Below are 9,720 nucleotides of genomic sequence, written 5' to 3' on the forward strand. Positions count from 1 at the left end.
AACCAAAAGGCTGTGAATTTAACGCCCTTTGAAGGAGAACTCACAACTCCTGTAGAGGTTGGGGTTAGGGATGTAGGTGTGGAAAACCACATCAGATTGACTGGGGGTAGTGATGAGAGGGTGATCTCTTCTCAGGTTAAGTTAACTCCCTGAGATGCGGTAACTGATGACTTCTTGTGGTAGGTTCAACTCACCAGTTTTATTTCAAATTAAAAGGATTCTGTTGATAAGAAATGGGACTGATAATTGTTGTGATGACTGTTCATGTAACAGCAGTAGGGCTAAAGAGAAATGCGGCTGAGACTGCACTGTAGTCATCTAGTAAGGCGTGTTTATTTCTACTGTCTCTATTAGAGCCACTGGCCTATTAAGAAAAGGCAATTCAGGCTGCTGTTGATTTGTCAGACTGTATATTCCCTGTAAAAGTAATGTTCTTTCAGTAAAGTACCAGCTGTCTTTGACCGGGTTGAAATGAATAGTAGTAGAAATGAAGCACAGTGCCTGTACAGCCAAAATACCACAGTCTGATGTGCCCCTCACCCTGCAGTTTATCTTGACTATTTAAACCTAGGTAAAAGCAAACTTCTTGCTGGGATTTTACATTAAAGCAGCTATCTTGGGTCAGTTATTTTGACATGAAATATTTCTTCTTTCTCCTGCCCTGAAGGTACCGATTCATCCGGTCACAAATATGCTGGTGACAGCATGCCTTTATTCTGACTTTTGTTTCTGGTAGGGCTTGCCCTGAACTGTGCTTTGAAAACTGCAATCGAGGGGTGAAGAAAATGAGAGGAATATAGTAGCAATACAGATAAACACACATACTCAGCTGGATTAATCCTGCCACCTGCACCCTCCGTATCCTGGTATTGGGACAACAGTGCGTCTCTTCCAGCTTACACTAACAGCACCATAACCTTAGTTCCCGTGTCTCCAGAGTCCTCTGTATTGCTGACAGAGGAAGTGGAATTTCTGTGGGACACACTTGAGTTTTTCGTAGTTAGTTTGGGGTGTTTTTTTGTCTTGTTTCTCTCATGCTGCTTGTTTTTTTCCAATAGTTGTCAATTCTAACTACCCTACTGCTTATGGAAAGATGTTCAAGCTCAGCAGAGCATCTCTTGGGGCTGCTTGGCCATATGAGCTTCAAATGGAAAGGACTTGTATCCCTGAAACGTGACCGAGCCTGAGGCGAGCTGTTTGGCTGCCGTGTGCTGGGCTGCCTGCTTAAGGCAGAGTGCAGCACGCACAGAGCCGTGAAGGAAAGTGATGAGGGCTTAGCTGTATATGGTATAATAAGGTGTGATAGAGTGTGAGTTCTCCTTAGATGACTGACAGGGAAGTAACAGGATTACAGCTGTGGCCTTGTTCTCAGCTACTGATTATTTTTTTTTTCAACCGCTACATTATGTCTTAAGGTGAGGACCTGAAACAGACTTCAACGTGATGTGGATTCCTCCCAGGCTGGTGAGAGATTTCATGTGCTGATAGAACTAACTCCTTTACATTTGCTTGGACAGTGGGACTGATGATGTCCCGTAGTCACTTATTCTGTGTAAACTCAACATGCAGAATAATGCTTACCTCATAAATAAGGGAATGCAATAAAGGCAGAGTTGCTTGAGCTTCGTAGTGGAATAGAACACAGCTGTTGGGCCAAAAAGCTCCCTATGCCTAAGAAATGTTTTCTATTGTGGTTTGTTTTGGAGTGGATAGGGTTTTTGTTAGCATGTTTCAACCTCTAACCCCAGGGTCCAAAGTTTTTCACCTTTGCCTTCAAAAGCTGCCTTAAAAAGTCTTCAGGCTATCATTGCAGCTTTCACAACAGATCCAACAAGATTGTTAGCACTTGGTCCAAATCTTTCTGAAGCGGGTGGAAAGATCTGTTCTGACTACAGTGGATTTTGAGTTGGACCCCTTAATTATAACAATGAAAATAGATAGAAAAAATAAGGGCAGAGAATTTGAGTGTAACTGGGGAGAAATGGAGAGAGGAGTACAAGAAAGTAAGCTGTAAACCACCAGACTCTGTTCTCACATACATATCATCCAAGTGGAATACCTTGCAGCTCCTGCTCAGAGACAATAAATGTTACAGCTTCACAGTGAGAAAAAAATGACAAGTGCCATTCCCAAAGGATACAAAATACACCTCTGCCTATGACAAGCAGTTAACAATATGGATAGTATCTGCCTGGGCTTTTATCTTGATTTAAATTTGTTTTTCATTCACCAGGCTCAATTGCAGGAGAGTAATGTTGGAATGTGCATGAACCACTAGATACAAATTTTATTACCACCTCTGTGGTACACCCACTATAGAGAGAGAAGTTTATGAGTGAAAAAGATCACAGGATACTTAGTCACCTCCAATATTTGCAGTCCAGACTGGAAGAAGTAATTGATTTTCTAATAATAGAGAAAATTCTTGGCTGGAGGCATAGTATTGTGTTTTAGCCCATGTCTAGGTGATGTAATTTCCACTACAGGGAGTCACTGAACTGCCTTATAGTGATTGGTTTGCAGAATTACTTCTTAACGGTCTTGATATAACAATACCATGGCTTTCCAGCCATTAGACTCCTTAAAAAATGCGTTTCTGTTTCTCGGAGCTACAAAGCTGTTGGCCCCTTTGAATGGTGCTACAGTCCTGGAGGCATAAGGTGCCGACTTTACGCAGGGTAAATCCCCTTGAATACCACTGAGCCCTGGTAATAATAAAACAGGCACTTCCTTCCTGGAGGCGAGGTGGGACAGAGTCTCTTCTGCTCCTACTAGTTTAATGCAGAGGCTGCCTAGGGCTGCAGAGCACTGCGGCGGTGAAGGATAGCACTGCCTTTTGTGGAAAGCTACCTCTTCCTCAGAGCAACACTCTTTAGCCCTTCTTGGACAAAAGAGATGGTTTGTTTTAACAGTCAATCTGTCTGCCTTGTCCCAGTTGGAACAGAAACGGATCAGATGTACAAATGCTCTGATAATATATCTGAAGAGATGGGTAACCCCTCCCCAAGAGAGGAGAGATGGGAAGCCAAGGAACGGTCCATACAGTAACTCCTCTGGATGTGGTAGCTGCCTGTCCAGGCTGGGAAAGGAAGGTACGTAGGCACACCGGGTAGCACAGAGGTGTGCAGGGCATTGTGGGGCTCTTATCTTTCTAGATACGAACAATTCATGTCCTTCAGAGTGATTACTTATCTTGGTAAAAGCTGCCAGTTGGGAGAAAGAGCCTTCTGCCTTTGACTGACAGATTTCTGTGGCTCAGAAGATGCGTTGCTTCTTTTATTCCAAATTATTGGTATTCATGCACGAAAAGCATACATGCCACGTTACAAAGAAACCGCAGCAGTGCAACCTGATGATGTTCAAACAGATTCTGAAAGGGTTTCATATGAATTTCAAAGGGCTTTAGATCTGGTCCTCTGTGAACTGCATCAAAAATGCAGTTTGGGTCAGTAATGTTTACGTTTTTTCATAATGTTTATACTGAATTATTGCACATTCTCTGTCACTTTGCTGTCAGTTAAGAGATGGGAGTTGGGGCCTGGGAATGCCCATGTACTTCTCGTTTTGCTGCGCGGAGTTATCACACCAATTCTGCGAGTGATCAAAAGGGAAAGAAAATGCGTAATGGTAATGGTGTCCTAAAGTTATTTTGAGCCTCTAATGACTAAATATAGTCTGGACAGTTTGATTCAGTTTTTACTCATGAGAAGGTCATTTGACTCAAAATGGAAATTTCTGGTTTCTCATCTTGCAAATAGCCAACTTTGTGGGCTATAACTGTGTTTAGCCATCTGTAAAACCAAAAGATCTCAGAACAAGGTTCCATGGTGGAGTCAGGTATGTACAGCTCTCCAGCCCCTACCTGTGTCTTATTAATTATTAATCTTAATAATTAAGCCCAGAATATATATCTGGTAGGCAGTCATACTAAGGACTCATATTTTGAGAGAATTGCAAAGAAAAGGAAATGTTATCCTTTGTAGATGCTTTCAGAAGAGTTGCAGGCACTTTTAATGGCCTGATGGAATCACACCGGTACAGAGCTCGAAGGTCTACATCTGTGTTTCCTTGTCCCAGCCACAAACCTCTAGCTGTGGGTTCTCATCAGTATTCCTGCTGTAAGACTTGGTGCCGATATGGTCTTTGTTCCCTGAGCTTAAAAACCAGCCTGTTTTCACTGCTGACAGCTTTATGGAAGCAGCTATAAAGTTTTGCCCGTGCTCCCTCTGCTTGCACCAATGAATCTACGTTTCCCACTACAGAAGGATTGATAGTGGGCTATTTTTATATTCTGAGCCACCTTTATGCGTTCTGCAGAATCATACAAAGCTAACCACATCATAAATGCACATATTGGTGAATGTGCAAAAGGTTACACCAACTCTTCCTGAGTGTCTCCCTGCATATCACTAATATTGCAAAAATAGGACTTCTGGAAGGCAAATAACGTGGCAATTTTAATTCTTTTTTCTTACGTGCGGTTGGTCTACATGGAGGGGAAAACTTGGGTGTATCCAGAAAGGTGTGAGAAGAACCATGAAGCTAAATCAGAAGAAATGAATTCCAGTTGTCAGGCAGTCCCAAGACAGGGGCAATGCTGTCCTTGAGAGCTCAGTCTCAGATGAAAATCCTCTTAGCTCTGGCAGTGCTGATACTTTGACAGATCCTATAGTTGAGCTGGAAATCTTCCAACAGAACAAAATGGCTGAAAAAATAGAGGGAGAATGACAAAACATTTTTTTTTGTTTTCTGAGCTACTTTCCCACAGTCTGATTTCCAAAGAGATCTGTTGACATAAGTGCAGCAGCTGGAGATGAGAGGTTTTAAAAACAACCTTCAGTGATATACAGTTTATACTGGTAAAATAATTATTCTTCAAAGATTTCCCCCAAAATAGTGTTTAGGGTGTTTAATGATTAAAAACCTGATGTCCTTGATACGAAAGTTAGATGAAAGAACTGCCAGGGACCTTAATGCAGCTGAAATGATAAACATAAAGGGAGCAGTAATGATCGAGCCTGAGGTGATTACATTCTCTAATTAGAACACATGTATCATTTAGGCATGTTAATCTTTGTCTGTCTAATGTACTTTGGTTAGACTAACCTACATCCAGTGCAAACTACTTTGATCATAGCATCAGTGCATGTAGAAGAAGAACCGTTGCATGTGTTTGCAGTCCTCGCAGAAACACTGAAACTCCCCGCAGCGTTAGGGTTCACCTTTGCCAACACACTGAGGCGAAGAGCCCGGCTCCCACCGCTGTGTTATTGTGAGCATTTACTCTATTAGACCCCTTTGAATATTTGCACCAGTATCTCAGGAGCAGAGATGTTTAAAACAAGGACTGGTCCAAGCAGTAAGCTTGATGTCAAACACCCGCTCTTGAGCATTCTAGATGAAAAAAAAAAATCTATGAATGAAGTTATATAGCTGCAATCTCAGCTGCTGGGTCAGTTTGTCTCCATGGTCGTGATTCTCAATTAACTGAGTTACACCTCTTTGTGCTTGCTGAGGATTTGGAACATGGCTCTTGGTTCCCAGGCTGAAGTATTTAAGAGGCCTGACCAAAAAAAATAAATTAAAAAAAAAAAATCAGTGTGGTATCTTAATGTCCCTTGGAGGGGTCTGCCGCAGTAATCAGCAGATGTGATTCTGCTCGAGCAAGTCTGTGTGAATGTGTATCACAGCTGTTGTCTCTAAAAGCCACTATACTTTTCCTGATCCCTCTGCACGAGCGATACAAGGGTAGGGCAGCACAGGAAGAGCAGCTGGGCTGGCTACTAAATCCGCAGTTACTGATGGATTTTGCAATCCCAAGGGTTGTAGACTATTGTTGCTTAATAAGCTGCTTTTTGGCCAGGTGGGGTCAAAGAGGAACATGGGAGAAATAATAGAGGTTACAAGATAATGTTCTGTGGCAGTGTTTTTCAGACTTTCATGTACATGTGGATGGAGATCTGATTCTTAATGTGACTGCCCTCCTGCCCTCTCCCACTCCACTCCATCTTGGTGATGATGATGCTCATTCTGTTAATTTTGATTGCTGAGAGGTTTCAATAGCAGTCATTTACTCTAAACTGGAGATACTTAAATACAGACCCATCTTAATTGGTGGGAGATTTTTTTGAAACATAAAGGAACTGATGGCTGCACATCCCTTGCCCTTCTTGTTCTCGCTTGCAGCTCTCCCTTCCCCCAGCTTCTCCCAGGAGGGACAGTTGCACTGTCCCTGATGGAGGGTTTGCCTCGTTCCAGCTCGTGTGTTGAACTGGAGCTGTCTCTGCTAGAGCTCAGATGGAGGAAAAGTGTGTACTGCATGGTGCCTCCCTCTGGGAGATGTGAACTTCTCTGTGAGTCGTAATCAGTGAGTGATACTGCTGCGTTGCATCAGGTGTCCTTAGTTTGCATGCTACAAAAGCACGTTTGTGTACAGCAATCGGGTCGGCTGCGAAAAATCAAGTGAATTATAAGGAAGACAATTCAGTATGTTCTGACCCTTTGTGAATCTGCACATGTGATGGGTGAATGTGTACTCGTTTGGTCATGGTACCTCTTGGGAGCATTCTTTATTTTCGGGGTTTAGGATCCGGAGCAGCAGGTTTCTAGTCAACCCACACTCACACCACCTCAGTAAATGCAGTTCTTGGTAGGGAAGGAGTAAATGATGACACTGTGTACAAGGCAGTGGGGGTCAGTAGTTCTGGCTTCTGTTCCTGGATTTGGCGGTAGTGAGTAGGCATGGGAGAATCTCCAGCTTCTCGAGTTCAGTTTTTGTTCTATAAATTATGAGAAATACTGTCTGAATTCTTCATCAGTAGAAATAGTGGTTTTTACTCCTGTCAGTAACAAAACTATATTTAATCAGAGAAATCTTGAGATACTTGTTCCCTTTTATCTCTGTATTTCCTGCTACTGTAAATATGGGAATGTTCTAAGAACTTTTGTATTTTAAAGAAAGCTGGTGGTACATGGCCTCCAAATGTGAGCTAGACAGTTATGAAGAGAGATGGGAAGAGAGAATACTCCATGGAGACCTCAGAGTTTAATTTGCAGCCACACCACCATTGAAACTAGCTTCAGTGGATGTGGGGAATGCGATCATACCTCTTAGTGCATATTGGTGCCTTGCAATGAATGCCACAGTAATGAAGTGAGCAAGGATCGGGCCTCAAACTGATACAAGAAGTAGGAACCACCTAAAATGAAAAACAGTCTTCGGTAAAAAGAGATATGCTGAGATGCCATCAGCCGAGCTGAGATTTCTGCAAGGCAAGTTCGATTGCAGAGCAGTTTGTCACTGCTTGTAAATGAAGGACAGCTGAGAGACTGGGAAGCTTGGGAGATATGGTTTCAATTCCACTCGCCTGCAGACCTCCTGCCTGGCTTTGGGGAGGAGCAGAAAAATCATGTGCTACTCCTTTTGTTTCACCTCCCTGTTTGGAAAATAGGGACCTGCAATTTCCCTCCCCCACAGGCATGCTGTGCAGAGAACTCTGCAAATGACTGATACGCTCTTGTACTGTGGAGATAAGGACCAGACAGACAGCAAGGGCCCAATTTATCCCTGTACAACCCATTTCAGACTCCTCACTTGCATCCTCCATCCTAGCTCCCAGATTATGCATCAGATGATCAGTAGCCCCATGAGGTTGGTTAAATCTAGGAATTGCCCTGGAGTAGACCCAGTCCTGCTACGTCCTTGATTTCTCTTGAATACGTGTGTGTGTGGATACTCCCCCAGAGAGGGAGAGCTGCGAAGGACAGTTGATTCTGCTTTAAGCTGAGAGTAATTCACTGCAAAGCTTTTGTGCACAGCTGCCAGAAAATAGTTGCAGCACAGTGGTGAATTTACCTCCGCACAGGAATTGCAGAACAGCTTCTGCACATAAAGGAGAGCTAGGGAATGTGTCCTGTTTAATACACAGAGGAGCTCTTGGTTGTCCTGTGTGCCACGCACTAGCAGCCTGCGGAGTAGAATCTGGGAACGGGCTGCTTTGAAAAGATTAATATCTCCTGAGGTGCTTCCCACACTGCAAGAACCATGTGGCTAGCTACAGAGGTGTCTTGAAGGACACTTTGGGGTTCCCTAGGACATTCTGGCTACTAACAAGTGGGTAAGACTTTTCTGTCCACCTGCCTTTATAGAACAGCTTGTCCCAGGCTCTGAGAGGTGTCCCTCAGGGAATGCTCTGGTGCCAGACTGTCACTGTCCCTTTGGCACAAGGTCTTTTCTCCCAGTGTGAGTTTTTTGTACTCTCATCAGACACCAGAGGCCCCATGAGGTACAACATTCTTCGTTAACCTCAAGTGCCCCTCCGTAATGAATGCTGTGCATAAGAAAGCTTTTGAAGGCCAATAGCAAGCAGAACTTTGAGACTGATGGACTGTTGTCCTGTGTTCAGCTGGGATAGAGTTAGTTTTCACAAGAAGCTGAGAGGGGCACAGCCAGGACAGCTGATGGAACTAGCCAAGGGGATATTGGATATGACATGACGCTCAGTGTATAACTGGGCAGCTGGCTGGGGGAGGAGGGATCAGGGCCTGGGAAAGGCCTGAGCATCCGGTTCCAGGTGGTGAGCAATTGCATTGTGCATCACTCGCTTTATACATTCTTTTAATGTTGTTATTATTACTCTTCTCTCCTTGTGTAGTCCTTGAACTGTCCTTATCTCAACCAACAAGGTTTTACCTTTTTCCTCTGATTCTTGTCCCCATCCCACCAGGGTCAGACAAGTGAGTGAGTGGCTGCGTGGTGCTTAGTTGCTGCCTGGGGTTAAGCCACGATAGCTGTGTTTGTAATTGGTTTGTAGGGAGGGAGAAGGAGAGCCGGGCCAAAGAGACACATAGATGTTTGAGACAAGCAACTGATAATGCCAACAAAATACAGAGGTCAGAGGGAGGAACAAGTCCAAGAGCAAGCTCTTGTCCCTGCTCCATCGCCAGTGGGTCTGAATTTTATCATACTGAAGTTCATTTTCTGATTATTTTTTTTCTCCTGTTATTGTGACCCTAAGGTGTGGCCATAACCAGTCCGTGGATATGGAGTGGGATTTCAACAAATAAAGGTGAAGTCCTATTATACAAAGTTTGCTAAGGCTCGAGTGACCTTACATCTACAAATGCAGAATTTTGTGGCATGAGATATGTCTGGCTGCTTCAAAAACACTATGTGGACCGGCTGAGCTCAGAAAGACCTTCCTTGAGTGTCTGACAAATGACAAAGTCCACACAGGACTGTGGTACTCCTTGAATGCTTAACTGTTCCTGAAGACCGAGGAAGGCTGCACGCAGCCCCTTGGGTATTCAGGAATGCTGAGTTATCTGTTGAGGGGTCCCATCTAACCCTGAAGTATTTTTTTTGCTTGTATGCAAAGTTGCCATCCTGGGCCTTAGGGGAGCTCTAGAGTTAACTGTCAGAAGTCCCAATACCCTTGCGGATCCTGCCACAACTAGACAAGGATGTATAGGAGAACAATTCTAATCCCTTCCAAAAGGGGACTTTAAAAACTTCCGAGGTCTCAGCATTAGCATACCCTGGCCTGAAAGCTCTGGGTTAGGAAAGCAGCTGCATTTCTCATGTAGGTGCAGGCATCTCTGGCCATCCAGCCTGATGGTGCCCGTAAAGCTGCTCAGGGTCTGGCTCTAGCAGAGGAAAACACTGCAGGAAGCCTGAGAGATTATTATCCCCATCATGAGAGAATGAGAAATGATCTTACT

The sequence above is a fragment of the Strix aluco genome, chromosome 28 (genome assembly GCF_031877795.1).
Source record: "Strix aluco isolate bStrAlu1 chromosome 28, bStrAlu1.hap1, whole genome shotgun sequence".
In the NCBI taxonomy this organism is placed as follows: Eukaryota; Metazoa; Chordata; class Aves; order Strigiformes; family Strigidae; genus Strix; species Strix aluco.